The sequence below is a fragment of the Sminthopsis crassicaudata genome, chromosome 2, assembly GCF_048593235.1.
Source record: "Sminthopsis crassicaudata isolate SCR6 chromosome 2, ASM4859323v1, whole genome shotgun sequence".
NCBI lineage: Eukaryota > Metazoa > Chordata > Mammalia > Dasyuromorphia > Dasyuridae > Sminthopsis > Sminthopsis crassicaudata.
In genome coordinates, this window is record NC_133618.1 from 635,801,529 (window position 1) to 635,820,306 (window position 18,778).

General features: G+C 33.3%; 1 protein-coding gene across 1 annotated transcript in view; it reads right to left on the reverse strand.

Moving 5' to 3' along the window:
- Positions 1 to 12,249, reverse strand: part of MYPN (myopalladin) — a 109,354-nt gene extending 97,105 nt beyond the window's left edge. Inside the window, exon 1 of the mRNA XM_074296599.1 lies at positions 12,160 to 12,249. The gene's annotated coding sequence lies outside the window, so the exon portion shown is untranslated. The remainder of the gene's footprint in view (positions 1 to 12,159) is intronic.
- Positions 12,250 to 18,778: the final 6,529 nt, after the last annotated feature.

An 18,778-nucleotide genomic window follows, 5' to 3' on the forward strand; every position in this document is an offset into this window, starting at 1 on the left:
CAAGAACATCTGAGTAGGAAAATGCATTGAAGGTCTTCACAAGGACATGGTTATTACTGCCTTTCTAACAGTTAGCATGAAACCCTTTAGTGTTCTTTGCGTTTACGACTTTTGGCAGTATGGCCTGACACACAAGACACAAGGAACCCAAACATACTGAGGGAAAGCTCCTCAGGAAAAAAAAAGATCCCTAAAACAGCAATACTATTCCTCCATGAAGAGGTGTCATCTATCATCTACCTCTTGTTTGTTTTTTTTTTTTTTTTTATTATGCTCTTGAAGTATCATTTCTGCACACATAAAGTAGTAGAGTGGATCCAGCCAATAAGTCTCATTCCTTTTACCTTTTTGTGTTAATTTCAGTTTGCAGTAGCATGGAAGAAAAGCTAGACCTTCATCAAGATCATTTTTAGTAGCAGCTTTTTCATAACTCATAGTTCAATTGTCTTACCTTCTTAATTGTGGCAATTATTTGCTTGAAAATTTATGGGAGTAATTTTAATTTTAGCTCTATTTTCTCTATCAAGGACTCTTCCCCCCATCTCCTTTTTAAAATAATGTTTCATTAATTCTTTTAATACATCCCTGAAGTAAACTTCTTATCTTATTTTGTACAAATGTTCATCTTGCTCTGGTGACTTAAATACTTTCAAACTTAGACTTAATATATACTCTGCAAAGGTAGCCAACAGATGCAGAGCAGAAATTCTGAACTTCTAATTTGGAAAATAATGCAATGTGTTTAGTTCTAAACCTATTTTGTTAAGCGTTTTCTGATAGTGGAAATCAAATTTACAGCACAGTAATTTTAGAGGAGTTTATTAAAGGCTTTATTTTCTTTTATATATTTAATGTATCTTTGAATGAATCTTGATTTTAGAAATTGAATCTACATTTATTGTAATACAGTAGAGAAGCATTATATTAGCAATTAGCCTAATGCTGATTGTGTACAAACTGGCACAGTGACCTTGTTGGACTTACTGCTTTTTGGGGTCACAACTGCTACAAAATGAGGGGATTAAGCTAAATGATTTGTAGGGTCTTTTTAAACCCCAAGATTCCATGACTAGATTGTTTCTGTTCCTTCTCCTTTCACCCTTTTGGCAGCTGTACTATAAAACCCTCTCCATCCTAGTCTGTTCTTTTTGGGGGAGGGGGGCAATTTGCCAGATTCCTAGAAGGTTATAGAAGGCTGACCTACATATTGGTCTACACATATTAGTTACTTTTAGATATGATTTGATGGGTGCCAGATGGCTCACCTATCTCTTGCTGTCTCTTCTAGCCACCTGCCAGTGCCTGAAATTCCCATTATTAGAATCACTATTTGGGCTGAGGTACTTGTCTTCAGAAAGTCCAGTTAAAATGTAAATATATTACTTAGGGTATATGTAATATGTTAACTCATTAACACCCATTGTCACATGATGATAAAGCAATAGCTACATTTTTATACAGCATTTGCTATGTAGCAGGCGCTGTACTAAGAACTTTACAATTCTTATCTCATTTGATCCTCACAAGAACCCTAGGAGACAAGTCTTATCATTAACCCCATTTTACAGGTGAAGAAAATGAGGCAGATAGTAGTTGATTGACTTGCCCAAGATCACACAGTTAAGTGTCAGAAGACAAATTTAAAGTTGGGTCTTTCTGAATTCAGAGCCATTTCTCCATCCACTGGATTGGCTGATGAATTTTGGTCACACAGATAACAGGGACCTAAGGAAATGAAATTTTAAAAAGGAAAACTTTGATAGGGGCAAGAAGAAGAAAAATAATTGCTTATGTTCATATGGTCTGTTTCATGATTTATATAATGATTTCTTCCCAACAACTCCGTGAGGCCTTGGTGCCCTAAGAAACTTAAAACCATTTTATTTCTGCCAAGAGGAAACCAGCTTGGCTTTTCTTGGCCTGAGGGTACTTCAGAGAAGGCCAGGAGCTGATAAACTTCAGATTGTAGCCATTCAGAAAATAAATGTAGTTATTTAAAAAGAAATAAACTTGGAATTTTGAGCTTTATGGATATTTCTAAGTAATAATGTTCAATGAGACTTTGTGTATGGCTGAAAAGGAATACAATAGTAAAATTGGTAAGAATATTTTTTTGATTGAATGTTATTTTTGTGCTGATGGTTTTAACAGAGGCCAAGTCCCTATCTTTGTGTTTGCTATTGTTGTTCAGTTCTGTCTGACTCTTCATGGCCTTATTTGGGTTTTCCTGGCAGAAATACTGTAGCAGTTTGCCATTTTCTTCTCTAGCTCATTTTACAGATGAGGAAACTGAGGCAAAAAGGGTTAGGTAACTTGCCCAGGGTCACACAGCTAGGAAGTATCTGAAGCCTGACTGGAACTTCAGGAGTCTTGCCTAATGTTCTATCCACTGCATCACCTGACCACTTTGTATCTTTTGTGCATAATGGGATTTAATTCTGTTGATATAGGGTTGGGATTGTAAAAGTCCCAAATTTCATTAATTCAGGATTTATGAAAATGGAGAATTTGGTGTTAATCTGGACATGGGTTAAACTTAATCTCATTGTTGTTGTTCAGTCCTGCCTGACTCTTTGTGACCTTGTGAACAAATGCATGTCAGTTCTGTCCATGGGGTTTTCTTGGCAAAGATACTGAGTAGTTTGCCATTTCCTTCTCCAGTGGACTGAGGCAAACACAAGTTGAATGACTTGACCAGGGTCACAGAATTAGTGTCTAAGGCTGTATTTAAATTCAAATCTTCCTAGGCTCTATCCACTGAACTACTTAGTTGCCACCTAGAATTTAATCTCACTTTTTATGATCCATGAAAAAAAGGATTTACTGTGTTAATTAATAGTATAAATAATTGCTGCAGAAATCCTTAACCCTATAAAGAAAACAAAATTTTAGGTCAAGAAAAATACTCATTTATATGCAAACAATATGCCAATTCTAAAATTTCTTCTCATTTTTAAATAAAATATGCTTTGTTAGCTTCACTTGGTTCACTGTTTATATCTGAATATGCTCTTAGAGTGGTTGACCTAAGACTGAAGCTAATTAATTTAATGGAAATAACCATAGCAAGAAGCCAGGAACAATCCCTGCTATAGAATACTTTAAATGGGGTCACTCTACCCCTTGCATGGTCAATAAATGAATAAATGAGCACCTTAGTGAGTCTAGTGAGAAGAAACAGCATGAAAACTGAGGGTCAATCAACCTAGAAAACTTGTCGCAAAATATTCTTTAAAAGAAAATGGATATATAGTGGATCTCTGCATTGATGAGTGAATGGTAAAGGAAATCTATAGTTTTGTTAGAAGTGGATACAAGGTGGATGCATTAGTGATTGAGATTGCTCATTTTCTTCCTGAAACATGTCTGAATATACTTTATGTTTTGATCTCAGATGGTCCTTAACTTTTTGTTTTAAGGCACTTCTAGTGTCAGTGGATGTTTAGATAACAATGATCAAGATGTGGTGAGAGTGCTCTACCAATGTCTACATTTTTAGGAGGCTCTAAAGAACATGCAACACATTTGCTTTATCCAAAAGGGATCTTTTGAAAAAATAACAATATACGCTCTGCTTTTAGCTTTTTCAAGAGGCAAAATACAACTTTGTGTCTGGTATGGTTTTAGGGGCAATTTTATTGGAAGTTTCCCAGCTATCCTCTATATCCTTCTTAGGTCATGAAGATGATATTGAGTTTTGAAGGATATACTAATAGACCACACATTTGGCCAAATTCTACCAAACTGGAAAGTTCTGAATATGATCACACTGTCAGGAGAATAATTTAAGTCCAGAGAGCTTCATCACTAGAGGCTTATTTGCTTGTTGATGAATTCTTAAACAGAATAATAGAATCTCAGATTTGGAAGGGAAGGCTCCCATACATGAACAAGAATATCTTAGATACCAAACCCAACAAATAGTCAGACTTTAGGTAATAACTTCAAGTGAGAGAGGAACCTGGTCTCTCCAAAGGAAAAAAAATCCCACCCAACTTTTGGACAGCTCTAGTCATTAAATAGTTGTTATTTCCATCAGGCCAAGATACAGTTCTCTGCAACTTCAACACACTGACCCCAGAATTGCTCTTTGGAACCAAGTAGAATAAGTCTAATCTCTCTTTGATATGACATTCCTTTGTATACTTGAAGAGAATCGTAATTTTTGTCCTGCTTCCTCTTTTCACAGCTTGTAGTGACCAATGAAGCAGATAAAAACAAAAATGATCTTCAGCCCTTCCACAGAAATGAAAAAAAATGGTTTTAAATATAATACTGTTTTCGGACTCTTACAAATGATAATTAAATTCTTGGTATCTATATGTGAATTATTTGTGCAACAAGTAATTTGTGATTTGTATATAACTGAAAGAATTACATCTGTATCGACATTCTCATTATAAATAAAAGTATAAGATAGGAAAAACTTCTGACTAAATGGAAAGATAGCTCATAGGTTAGGAAAGTGCTTTCATTATGTACTTATGAGAAAGAGACATAATTTCATGGATCACTTGGCTATTTCACCTAAAAGTATTCATGATAAACTCTGTCAAGAGGACCATCATGGAGATGATTATAGCTTAAGCACTAGTGTCTTTTGTGGAAGGATGAAGAAGCAGTAAAATTCTACAAAAAATTTGATAAGAATTTCTAAACTTTGTTATATCAATATTCAAAGCCCTCATTGTGAATTTGAGTAGGGGGTGAGAGGAAGAGCATATGTGTTACATTGCAAAAAAAAAATAACATGGTATAAGAAATGGGAGAGGGGAAAAGTTTGCAGGGAACACAGAAGGTATGAAGCTTCTTTATATCTGTATATCAAAAATAATTTCTCTAAGTAGAGAGTCAGGAGGCACTTGATATGTGGAAAGCTGAACAATATGACAAAAATTTAAGTTAACAAACAAAAAAGACTGATATGAATGTGACTGCTGAATGCAGTCTTTGGGTAGAAAAATGTTGACTGTTAATGCAAAGGTTAGATATAATATCAAAGCAAAGAATAAAATCAACATTCAATTAAGATATTGTATGTAATTACAACAGCTCCAGCCAAACATATTTAAATAAGTTGTTGGCTCTGAAAAATGAGAAATGGATAAGGTTTCTATTGCCATATCTTAGAGGTGGAACTGATATAAAACAACCACTATAGTAAGGTGGCCATAAGAGTATGCCTTAACTTAGAAATACTTGATCTTAAAAATTGGATAATAAGGATGAAACAAGTTTAGATTACAAACTCATTTACAAAACTTTATGGAGGACAATGGAAAATTATTAGCATAAGTATTTCATAAAACAGTGAAAAGCCATTGAAAGGATAATGAATCTATAGGAAATGTGTTGTTTGACCCAAATTAGCCAAACCCCAAGAATTTTTATAAATGAAACTGAAAAAAATAGAAAATAGATATAAAATGGAACAAATATGTTCTCATGTCTATTATACCTATTCTCATTATCAGTGACAGTGGAACCAAAATGTTTGAATTATAATACCTTATGGGTTATGAAGAAATAGAAATGACATTCAGTAAAATGAAATTGGGAAGAAAAATAACTGGACCTGACCAAATACATAGAGAAAATCTAAGCTGAAGATGGCATAATTTTAAAGCTAATCAAGGATTAATTTACTAAAAGGGGAGAAATTTTCAAAAGAAATTATCAAAATGATAACAGAAAACATATTTTTACAAGTAACTGAAAAAAGAGTAACTAATGATTCTCTTCGGAAATATGAAATAAATGGGTGATTTTATTGGCATAGGAATTTCTGGCTAAAGAAATGAGCTCTACCAATACAAGACAGCAAACATTAAGGTATCAAGCACTGAAAGATTAATTGACAAGCCTAGAATCACAGAGCCAGGACCTGTCCATAGCAAGATTGGAAGCTTCAACTTTCAGGCCAACTCTTCTACTAAGGTAGCACTGCTTCTATAGTAATATATATTCATAAGGAAATGCTTGAAAATATGAGAAGGAAATAGGCAGGATTTTACAATTTCTTATGTCAAACATCTTCATAGTCGTATATTTGCATAGGACTTTAAATGCATTCTTTCATTTGGTCATATAAGACTCATTGAGAATGGTAACCAAAGAGATAAACTTGGTGAACAACCTTATGCAAGATGTCCAGCTCAAAATTCAAATGGAAAGATTCCTTAGAGTGTTGTGGATGACAAACAGAGTGGGCTCTCATCAGTGAGATCTATGGCTACTCCAAAGAGGTCAGAGTACCAATCCACACTTCAGTCTCCAGTAGAATAAGGATGTCTATTGTCCAAATGTGCAAACATGCAGTTGGCTGGCAAATCCTCTGAGTCAGAACTACATTTATCTTGGACAGGTATTACAGATAGGCAATGAAATGGGCCCAGAATTGAATAGAAGATGAATAAGAGCATATCTGAAAAATCTAAGCAGCACCCTGCTGTCAAAGCAATTTTGTTTATTTGTAGCAATAATACCTTCTTGGTGATAGTATATAGCTACAGGTCATGAAACGTACTTGTCTCATTGATTCATTCATTCAACAAGCATCTATCTCAGAAGAGTAAAAAATTCAGGTTATACAAAGGATAATATAAAAACATATGATAGACATGAGTATGTTACATCACACTGCCAAATATGAATTGAGTCCAAGAAGTGACATAATACATAATGAAAGATATGTATGACTAAAAAAGATGGGATGGCATGTAGTGAGAAATTAAGAAATGATTAAGAAATGCTAGAGTAGAGATGTTACATTGGTAGCCATGAAATTTTAAAAATCCCAAAGTATAGCCTCCAGCAGATGTAGATACTCAATGAAGGATTTATGGAAAACCGGGCATAATGATTAGGAGGATAATTCAGGGACGGACTGCAATTCCTCTGGTGGAGGAGGCATCCATATTGATGCAATGCAATCAACGTTTCACTGAAATAGCAGTTAACCATTTTATTTTGACTCCCTCTAAATATCTACTTTTAGTCATCTTTCTTTAGAAAGGATTGTGAGACAAGGAAACTGACTGAAAATGTGTGTATTTTGTTTGGGGCAAACCTCACAGGTTACATGAATATAGCAATCTTTTTTTTTTTTTTTCTAGGCTCTTGATCCATTTTGTGGTTACTTTTTAATTTTTAGACATGGCCCAAATTTCAGAAGAGACCATACTGCTAGAGAGAAGGATGATGTACAATTATTTTTCTCTTGGGAATGTGAATGCTTAAAAAGAAGGGTAGAGGGAAAGGCTACTAAAAACTTGAATTGAAGTTGAAAGACTGATTTTTCATGAATAGTTTTGTGGTATTAGTAGCAACAAAAATGGGAAAATCAAGTTGTTACTTCCCTCTCTATAAAGAAAAAGGTCTCTAATGACATTAATGCCCTTACTTTGAGGCCATATAGCATAATGGGGTACAGAGAGCTGGTTTTGAATATACAAGACCCAGACTCAAGATCTACCTTGGGACAAATACTGATTATGTGATTCTGAGTAAGTCATCCAATCTCTTGCTGCTGTAGACCATTCTATCAGTCTAGAAATCACAGAAAAAGTGACAACCTGCCTTGGTAAAAGGAATAACTTGACTCAAGAATTCTCTATGCCAATGAAATCACATACTTATTCTCAATCTTTTATGCATTTAAGTAACATCATATACATTAAGTAATATATACATATATAAGTCAGTGAAGTCTAGTAAATAAAGTTTTTGATTTATATTCAGATTACAGTCTTACATGCCACATAACTGTCCTGGCAAGTCCTTTGAAGAAACTTCTGCTGAGTTGAACAGTGAGTCTTAGCTAATAGAAACATAATGGAAGCAATTGTTTTTTAGGTTTGTTTGAAGACAGCATTTAAATATTTACAAGGCAGAGTATACTTTGAGAAAAATCAAACCTATTTTGTTTGAGATGTCTTCGTCATTCAGTCATCAAGTTCCTATTACTGAATAAATTCAGGGTGTATAACAATAATGTACTAGTCAAGTTATCTAGTAATGACTTTACAAAGTCCCCTCCTTTAGGGATATTTCAATTTGAAAAGGTAAATAAGACAAAAAAAGATGATAAATATAAAAATTATTTAGACATGTTAAAGCATTTAGACAAGGGAATTGCATTGAAACACAAAAGAGCTAGCAGAAAAGTGGTAATCACATTCCTAAAGGGGGAAAGGTATAAACATTGAGAGAATGCAGACCGAAATAAAAAAGGAATTTTTAATGGGTTGATGGAATCTGGAAAACTTCATGTGAAAGAGTAGGGGTGGTAGGAAAGGGAAGTCTGGCTAGTTGGAAGATGTGGTTTGGACATATAAGTGAAGAGAAGAGGTGCTAGGTAGCAGAAAATACTGAAGGTCACTGCTAAAATTTAATTTGGAAGGAAACAGGAGTCCTATTAAGATAGGTACCCCTTTTTTGTCTTTTGAGTCATGCATCCTTTAGTAGTTTGGTATAGCTAATGAACTCCTCAGACAAATATTTTTAAATACATAAACTAAAATATTAGACTAGAAAGGAAACCAATTACATAGAAAAATAGTTAACAAAATACAATGAAAACAAATTTAAAAACCATGTTCATAGACCTCAGATTAAGAATCCCTAATTTAAGAGATATAATTGAAGTAGTAAGCATGGAAATGATTTTAGCTATGCTTTGTAGAAAAATCTGAAGTAATTGAAGGTGGACAAAAAAATTTTAAATTAGTCCAAGAACAAAATTGGATTTGGTAGAGGACACAGAAAGAAACAAAGAGTTGAGGTCTCTATTACTATTAAAGAACTATCAGAAGTAAAAAACTTAGTTTAGGAATTTTTTTAAAAGAAAAAATATTAATTCATTTAATTATAAAATTGGTTCTAGCCCTATTATTCAAATGAAGAACAATACCATATGTTTTCTTTCTTTAGTATTTTAAATGATTAAAATGGATTTTTAAAATACCCTTAATTTTGTGTAACATGAAAGTGATAACGATGCTGGATTGTGTAGTCTTGGAACTGGATATGTGTCATAAAAAAAATCTCAGGAAGTCAAGTCCTACTCTTCATTTATGTATTTTAGAGAATGTAGGAAATGAAGTGCACAATCAAGGTTGCATGACTGTGTTCTGAATGTGGACAGCTTTTTAATCTAAAGTGTAGCTTTATGTACTCCAAGTTTCCTGACTCCCACCAAATTATTGGACTTGGAGGTAGGAGAGACCTAGATTCAAATTTTGGTTCTGAGGCTTACTTATTACATGTATTGGACAACATTATTTTATATCTTTGAGCCTCAGTTTCCTCTTTTGAAAAAAATGAGGATATTAATAATTACTTAATAGGATTGTTGGGAGGAAAACTTTATGATACTGAAAGCACTGTATAAATGTGCTATTATTGTTATGGTAAAGTGATTCTAATCGAATGCACATGAATTCTATGGATTATAATAACATTAACATGCATGCCAAATGATAATGAGCAATCTAGAAATAAATCTAAATTCTAAAATTGAATGTTAAAATATATGCTCTAATTTGATCACATCATTTCACTTATAATTTCCTTTAAAACAGATGTTTGATATTCTATTACTTTTATTTATTTTCTCCTTTCTAAAGAAAAGACAAAACACATATGAAGATGCACAACATCCCCTAAGTCTCTTCATATAATAGCCATTATAAAGGCCATTTTCACATTCTTGTAGCTTCCGTTACTATACAGAGTGACATTTTGAGGGTAAACCAAGACTATACATTACCTAGTAAGCATATAGTCCAGACAAAATTGGAAACAGACTCTTGGTAACATAAGAATGGTGATTTTATGCCTGTCTATTTGCTGCTCTCCATAATTTTCTAGATGGAATAAACTACTAAGGTCTCTTCAAGGTAGATCTGATTTATCCCATTCTTATCTATACAGGTAGAATTCTGTTCTCCAACTAACCAACAATTTAACTTGAATTAGAAAGATAGAAAATCATCCCATCAAGAAAAGGAAACAGTTAAAAAACAAAATTCAAGGGGGAACATTATTAAACTTTTCAACCACAACAAAACATAGTAATATTATTTTGGTTTCAATTGATCCATAAAAGAATATAATAAAAGCCATGAGTACTTATTAAATGACATATAATACTTCTCCATGTGAGAGGAATCAAACAATGTAAGAGTTTTTTAAAAATAAATTCTAGTTATAAAGGAGGTTATGATAATTATTTGTAGTTTTGGAATATTCCTACCAGAAAAATTGCTTTTATGATTACCTTTTGTCATAAAAACTGCTTATGTAAAATAATCTCAAATGGAACAAGGAAATGTTGCCTTAAAATCATTTGGTGATTTCTAACATTGAGTTGTCTTCATCACATTTGTCTCCTTTACCAATATGGATGGATTTGAATGTTTACTTTATTAAATAACCAAAGAAATTGTTTTTCTGTAATCAGTCTCACAAAATCTACTTGTCATCCCAGGTTGAAGTGATAAGCACATCACTACTTCTATGTTAAAGAATTTAACACAGAAACAGATCCCTGCAGGCTATATTGACTTAGAAAACCACAAATTAATATAAGCTATGTTGTATTGTATTTTTATTTATTTATCAAACATTTCCAATGACATTTTCTGATTTGACCAGTGTTTGGAATTGAGCAAACATTCCCCATCATCTGTAGGTTCTGGTCTAGAGCAATTCACTAAATATACCCCTTTAAGTCACAGAGCAGATGAAATGAGATTGTGTAGGGTCTTCCTATAATTCAGAGACTGGTCTAAATAATAAATACTAGCATCATCATCATCATCATCAAATAATAAATAATAAACTTGTCTAATAATAATAACTAATACTAATGAGAAGACCAGAGTGTTAAAAATAATTTGATGAGTTCTAATTTGTACTTGCCAAGGGCTACAAGCAGAGGAAAAGCAGTGAATGCAGACTGTGACTATCTGCATGTGTCATGCTCTATTACTGTAAAGCTCTCTCATGTCTAAAATGTGGTTCTTAACTACATTGTAAGTCATGAAATTTTAAATTTCCCAAAGAAAAGCTTTTATAATTTATCAGAATTCTTGGAATTCTTGTATTACATAACAAAATTATAAAGCAATTAGATGGATTTAAACACGTATGGCATGTCAAACTTTACTAAAGTATTAAGACAAAAAGCAAAATGTGCTCAGAGCTTATTAGAAAGAAGACTAAGAAGAACTGAAAGGTATAAGCCTAGTTAATTTAGGTATTTTTTCTTTGCTGAAAAATTTTAGTTTCCTCAATTACAATGTAACTAAAATTTTATCGTTAAAGTAATTAATGTACCTGACAATATTAATGTGATGGTCATCTTTTAGGCCAGCCAGAACTCCCTATTTATTTGTTCTATTCTTCCTTCTTAACTATACATTTTAAAGTGATTTAAAAATCAGGTATTTCCCTAGTTACTGCTTAATATTGCTTAATATTAATACTGCTTAATACTGCTCAATGTAATAGGCCAAACACTTGCTACTGACAGTCAAGTATCTCTCTGATGGAAATGAAAAGGCAGCAAGAGATAGAATGGGAGAAAGAAAGAGCAATGCCCTTTGAGTAGGACTGTTTCTGCAGCTGTTGTGTACATTAATCCAGGGAGCAGATCTCCCAATACTAAATTTAGCAAGACATATCCTTTTACATGATAAAAAAATTAAAATGAAAGTCTTAACTATGTAGTCATTATTTTATGTTTATTTTTCTTTAAGGACATGGATGTTCTACTGAAATAACTTTTTACACAATTACTTGAATATATGGTAGAAAATTAATATGTAAATAATACCATATATACATATAAATGTGTATACGCATACACACGCACATATATGATGTGTGTATATGTATATAATATATATATGTATATACATATATATATATAATCTGTAACAATTTCCTTCTGATGATTTTTTTCCGTTAGGTCTCACATAGGTACCAGCTTTCAAGAGGAGGTCGGGCAGGGAGGATGACATCAACCCGCTCCAAACTTATTCTGAAGAACATTTAATTTCTTTTTTGTGTTATTGCCTGTGGTACAACACACCTATTTAGAAAAATATTCACTCTATTATCAAAACCTATTTGTGAACTAAGTCCATATATTACCTTTCTTTTTTTTAATTGATCCAGATGAGAATCTCCAGTCCTGATGTTCCCCAGTGATACCAATTATCCAGGAGAACTTGAAGGTGAAATGACAGGAGAAACACTGGAAGTCTTCACGTCCTTGGACACAGAATGTAGTCGTCCATAGAGAGCGAGGAGTTAACAACCTTAGTTTCACTGAAGATGGCTGCAAGAAGCTGGACAACCTGTCACCACCGAAGCCAGAGCATTTGTCAGTTCGCAGGTCCCAAGTTATTTTGAGCTGTATAAACCATGTGCTTGTGAAACATTCCACCTGATTGGGCAGAAGAACACTGAGCAAAGGGATTCCATTGCAGTTCAGCACCTATGGGGCACTGAGTTTTTCTAATTGTAGAATTTCACCTAAAGACAGATGCTCAAAGGATATATTATTAATTCATCTTTGGGACAATTCTCAAGGCACAGGCTTATTATATTTTGTCAAAATGAAACACTTATTTAAAAACAGAAATGTAAAAAGGTAGTTTTGTTTATTGTGAATTCTATTCACGCTTTTCAACTTGAAGAGTCTTGATTTCTCGGATTTAACCACCTATACATTTTTTTAATGCTTTGTAGTCTTTATTTTATTAATCTGAGTGTCAATGTTGTTATATTTTTCAGTCTGATGTCACCATATCACTAACATCATTTACTTTTTAGGGTCAATACCCAATCCACACTTTGACCTTTCTGTATACTATCAACTATCAACACCAAGATGTCTGTCAACACAGAACTGCAAATAGTTTATATACTTACTGAATTGTAAATAGTTGTGATATTTATCAATAGAGCAGAAATTATCATACTAATGTATTTACCTCAAGTATGTCTTTGATTCATTGTATCACCTATACATTTTAAGAACCCATCAAGTCATAAATTTGCAAAGCTGACATAAGGTTATGGCAAAGCATTTTACATATAGAGTGCTCCTGAGCTGTCTGAATACCAAAAGACTGAGAAAAGTGACATTAAAAGAAATGAATGAAAGATCTTGAGAAAAAAAGTAACCAATCTGTAGAAATACAAGAATATGACAATATGAATAGTTGAAAAGACTGTCTTGGGCACTGTATCAAAGCTTCATGCTTTCAAGTATGGTTTTGGAAAATACAGCTCTCCTTCATGTCTATCAAAACCTGAGATCGTATTTTAGGAAATTGCTTTGAAAAGTAAAGAAAACAGATGTATCCTATCACATTTGTTGCCAAACCTTGTAAGAAAAAAAAGTATTTACCTAGTCTAATATCCTTCCAAATATTTGCTTTGCCAAAATATAGTTCTTCAATTATATTGTTTTTATAATTCAATGATTCAAATATCTGTGATCTTGTGGGTATGGAGGTCTTAATCTCTTTATAACTTAGTCCGTCTTTGAGAGTTAACCTGAAGCTAGTGATTGTTATATACATTTCCAAAACTTAAGTTATATACTGCTTACTTTAGAATATATGGTTTTATAATAAATCATGGATCACAAAAATCTTATTCATCTTAGTGAATGTTCAAGATTTGGAAAATTCAGATTTAAAGACTACTGACTAGTGGATTCACTTTTTAAAAAATAATTCTCATTTTTTTAGTATGCAAATCTAGTTTTCGTTTTGAAATCAACATATTTTCTTTTGGTATACATTTTCTAATTTTAGTAACAGAGCTTTAATCCCTATGAAGTTCCTTGAGATTACTATTCCTATAAGCTTGGATAGAAACCAATCATTTATTTATTGAAGTTAACTATTGTGATAAAAAAAATTTATTATAGATTTCTATGTCTACATAAGCAAAATAAGCTAAGAAAATCATGCCAAACTGTGAAAGAGGGATTGTATTTTGCCTATTTATACAATTTCACTGTCTTCATTAATTATGTTCTTTAGATAACCAACTTTTATTTTTCCTTAACCTCTCTTTAACATTTCACAATTTTGAAAAATCAATATGCTTTGAGCATTTTCTAGATATTTGTTCTATTTTCTGTCTTTAATAATAGCTCATAAGCTAATCTTTTTTGAGGGATATGTCAGGGAGGAGGGACCAGTTCCTGGGTATGATGCCAGTACTGGGAGATGCTGGTCGTCATGTGCTGCCAAGATCCACATTTCTCAAAAGGAGTATATCTTAAGGCTTGGGTAGGATCTATGGGAAGGTGGAGCCACTGGAGTATAGCTGAGATGATTCTTTTATTTCCACAGGTTCTCCTGAAAAGACAAGCCTATTCTCTCTGTCTCTCTCTATGTCTCTCTAATACACACACATTAACATAGAATTCATTAGAGCAAACTGTGGCCCCACAGGGATGTCTTTTCTGTTTAGGCATAGGATACTGGGGTGAAAATTGATCTGTAGTGTAAAGGAGAATAAAATAAATAGCATAGAGGAATTGAGGAAAGAAAGAGAAAGAGATCATTTTAGAAATTAAGATAAAGATTAGAGAAAAAACCCAAGAAGAACTTTTACTAATACTTCATGTTAATATTTTAAAATACATTAGTGTACAAAAAGTTTTCCGGCATAATAACCTTGAATTTTCTGAGAAAGGACAGAACATAAATTTTTTACTGATAAACCCAAATCAGCCAATATAGCAATAAAGAATGTCTTTTTAAAAAATAAAACTATAGATCTTTATTTTGGATCTTAACTTTTAAAAAAATTATCTTCTGCCTAGAAGGACATAATTTCTCTTGTAATTCAGTAACTTTGATACAAACATGATACCACTTGTCCACCCACTTGCCTCCCATTTTTCACTAGAGGATGGGGTAACAAAAATTAATCTTAGAAATGCTTTCCTTTTTTTGAGGAAGAGAGAATCATGTGAATATAATAAACCTTTGAGTCTGAGTGGGTCCCATCCAAATGACTTTGAGCTTGCTTGTCAGCTCTTTTCTTAGCTACAAAAGCAGTTGATTTGAGTTGAGATAATCCCTAGGAATGTTAAATAATCAGATCTGTGACAAAGGAAGTCTTCATTTGGCTGGTAAGTATTTGGAATAATATCCTATTGAAATAATTTATTTTCTGATTTTTTGGGGGGTATTTTGTTTGTTTTGTTAATCTCTGCTGTGTTTCAATTCACTAATATGCTGGATCTGAAGAGTTCAGAGCGTTTTGTTGTCTGGGGCAAAATGATGTCTGGGTCTTCTTTTTGTGTATGCAAGGCAGGTATCTGCTTAAGCTATAGAATAGTGTTTTCTAAAATAAAATGCTCAAAGCATTTTGGTTATTTAAATTCGTAAAGGATCTATTACTGAAAGTTTTTCAAAAGAGAAAATTACAGATTACAGATTCGGACTTGGTTTTCTAAAAAGTTAAGGTTTTCCAGAAGTAGATTATAAGACTTACAATTTGCTAGACAAAAACATATCTTTAAATGTAATCAAATGTGATAATATGATTTATTCATTTCTTGAAACTATTATGTACTTAAAATTATTTGGAAAAATGATATAATAGTACTTAACACTGATATAGTATTTTAAGGTTTACAAAGCTCTCCCATCATTTGACAATAGTTTTCTTTTACAAAAAAATGTAAAGTAAACTTTTAACTTGGAAAAATGGGAAGAATTTAGAGAAATATTCATATTAGAATTTTTAAAAAGCAAATAAAAAAGCATCTCCTGAAAAGCAGATACAGCCTAAATTTGTAGTTATCTCTTTTGGTAAAAGTACGATCCATTTCCCAACTGGCAATTTTACTATTCCAAGTCTAACTGTTTAATTTATATGTATCACAAAAATAACATTAAAGAAATTTGATACTGCCAATTAATGAGAGGCATTTACAGGATTCCATTGTAGGCACAGGGTACAGTCATTTAGAACAGGCTGCTCTTTGAAAGTAACTTTAATATCTTGATGCAACAAATGGAGGCAAAACACCCGCATATGATTCACAGGAGCAGGAAGAAACTCAAAAAATGCTTGTTGAATGACTGAATGAGAATAATGATAACAGAAATTTGTTGTGTGAATTATCCCTGGGAGAGAAGTATTAGAAAGAAAAATTCTAGAGAAAAAAGATATTCACAGAGAGACATGGCAATGAACATTAGTAGAACATGTATAAATTCCTGGACTTATACTCTATTTGTTACAGTGTTAAATGTGAAGTTAATGCTGAGCAGAACATGACAATTAGGATATTTCCAAGGTAATTCTATGAGCTTTGCCAAGTTGTTTCTAGAATAAGGAAAGTCATTTTATTCATTTCAACTTTATTTACTGGTTTATCCTTCTCTTCTAAGTTCCTAAATTTGAATATCCCTTAAAGATTAGCCCTTTGGGCCTCCTTTCTTATCTCCTTACACTAACCTACTTGTATCTCATCCACTCTCACTATCCCAATACAGATGAGTCTCAAACCTCTATCTCCCACCCCAGTTTCTCCCCAGAGCTTCAATTCTGCATTCCCAACTCTTTGCCAGACATTTGTATCTGGATATCTCGCAGCACCTCAAACTCAAAATGCAAAAGGTAAAGTCATTATGTACCTGAAACATATCTCTCCCCCCAACTTCTCTGTTTCTTTTGGGATGGCCATGATCCTCCCTGTCATTCACAAATGCAACTATGACCTGACAGAATCCTCAAATGAATACTATCCACAGTCACATTGGCATGTAAAGGTTAAATAGGCCTGTCCCACAAAAGAAAATGAAGTTTAATCAGGTTGAGTCATAATAATAGACATCTTCCTGGTGCTCTTTGTATTTTGGCTTCCTAATTTTCATAGAGAACCCACAGTCTCTAAATATACCTAGCACAGTTTTATCCCCTCTCTTTTGGATCTTAGAGGTCATGTTGACACCTGGAATGAACCTTCTCTTGCTTTCTAGTTTCTGACTATTTTCTCAACTTAGACCCCTGGAATTGTGATGAATAACTGGCACTTGTTGATTCTGCATTGGGTAGTAAGTGATAACCCATAATAGAAATCTGACCATCCTAGACTAGTCTCTTAAAATCAGTTCTCAAGTTTTGTAGCTCATATCTTCCCAGTATTTCTCCTGTCATCTTAAATGTCTACTTTCACTGCTTCTTCTCTACTTCACACTCTTATCATCTCTTGCCCTCTGTTTCAATGTCTCCTCACTCCAGTCCATCCTCCACTCAGCTACCCAAGTGATTTATATAAAATATAAACGTGACTATGTCACTTCCCTAGTTAATAAACTCCATTGGCTCCCTATTGCCTCCAAGGTCCAATATACAGTGCTCTGGCTTTTGAAACCTTTAGCAATCTACCCCTTTCCACTTTACCAATCCTATATACTTTACCCCTTTTACATACTCTACAACCCACTGGCCTCATTGCAGTTCTTCTCACAAGAGACTCCACTTCCTGACTCCATGCATTTTTGCTAGTTGTCTGACATACTTGGAATGCTCTCTCTTTTTCACTTGCCATCTGGTTTCTCTGAAGTTCCATTTGAATCTTGGCTTCTTCAAGAAACTTTTCCTGGTTCTATTTAATGTGAGAATTTGCCTGTTTAGATTATCTCCAAGTTTATCCTGTAAATATTTTGTTTGCATATAGTTTAAGTGTTGTCTTTCTCATTGTGTACTCCTTAAGGACAGGGATTGTATTTGCCTTTCTTTTTAATCCCTAAGATTTAGTAGAGTTCCTGGCACATAGTAGGTGCTTAATAAATGCTCACTGAATTGACTTGAACGATTACAATAATCTTTCCTCCTCACCCCCAATTTTAAAAACCTTCGTTGTTACTTACAAACATGTCCATATTTCCACCATCCTTAAAAACATTTGCTTGATCCTACCATTATGATCAGTTGTCCTCTATTTTTCCTCTGCTTTGGGAGAACTCCTTGAAAAAGTCACCTAGATGGGACAGCTAGTTGTGTAGTGGATAGAGCACCAGCCCTGAAGTTAGGAGGACCTGAGTTCCAATGTAGTCTCAGACATAGAACACTTCTAACTATGTGAACCTGAGGCAAACCTCAATTGCCTCAGCAAAAAAAAAAAAAAAGAAAGAAAGAAAAAAGAAAGAAAGAAAGAAAGAAAGAAAGAAAGAAAAAGTTGCCTACACTAAGTGCCTTTGATTTTTTTTCCTTTCACTCTGTCCTAATTTTTTGATAATATAGTTATTGATTCTAGCATTCATTTGAAAGTGTCCTCTCCAAAGTTACTGGTCATCTTTTAATCGCTGATTCTAAAGGCCTTTTCTCTAAAGGCCCATCCTTCTTGACTTCTCTTGCAGCATTTGTCACTATTGATCACCTTTTTTTTTTCGATGTTCTTTTTATATAAGGTTTAAGGTTTTGAGCTCCAAATTCTATTTCCTCCATGCCTTCCTTTCCTCTCCACTCCTTGAAAGACTAAGCAATCAGCTATAGATTATACACATGCAATCATGTGAAACATTATCATGTTAGTCATTTTATACAAGAAGACTCAAATGAAAGATAAAAATGAAATAGAAAAGTGAAAAATAGCATGCTTTGGTCTATATTCAATCAGCATAAGTTCTTTCTCTGGGGGTAGATAATATGCTTCATTTTATTGTCTTACATCATTGTATTGCTGAGAATATTAAATCATTCACAGTTCTTTGAATTATATCAC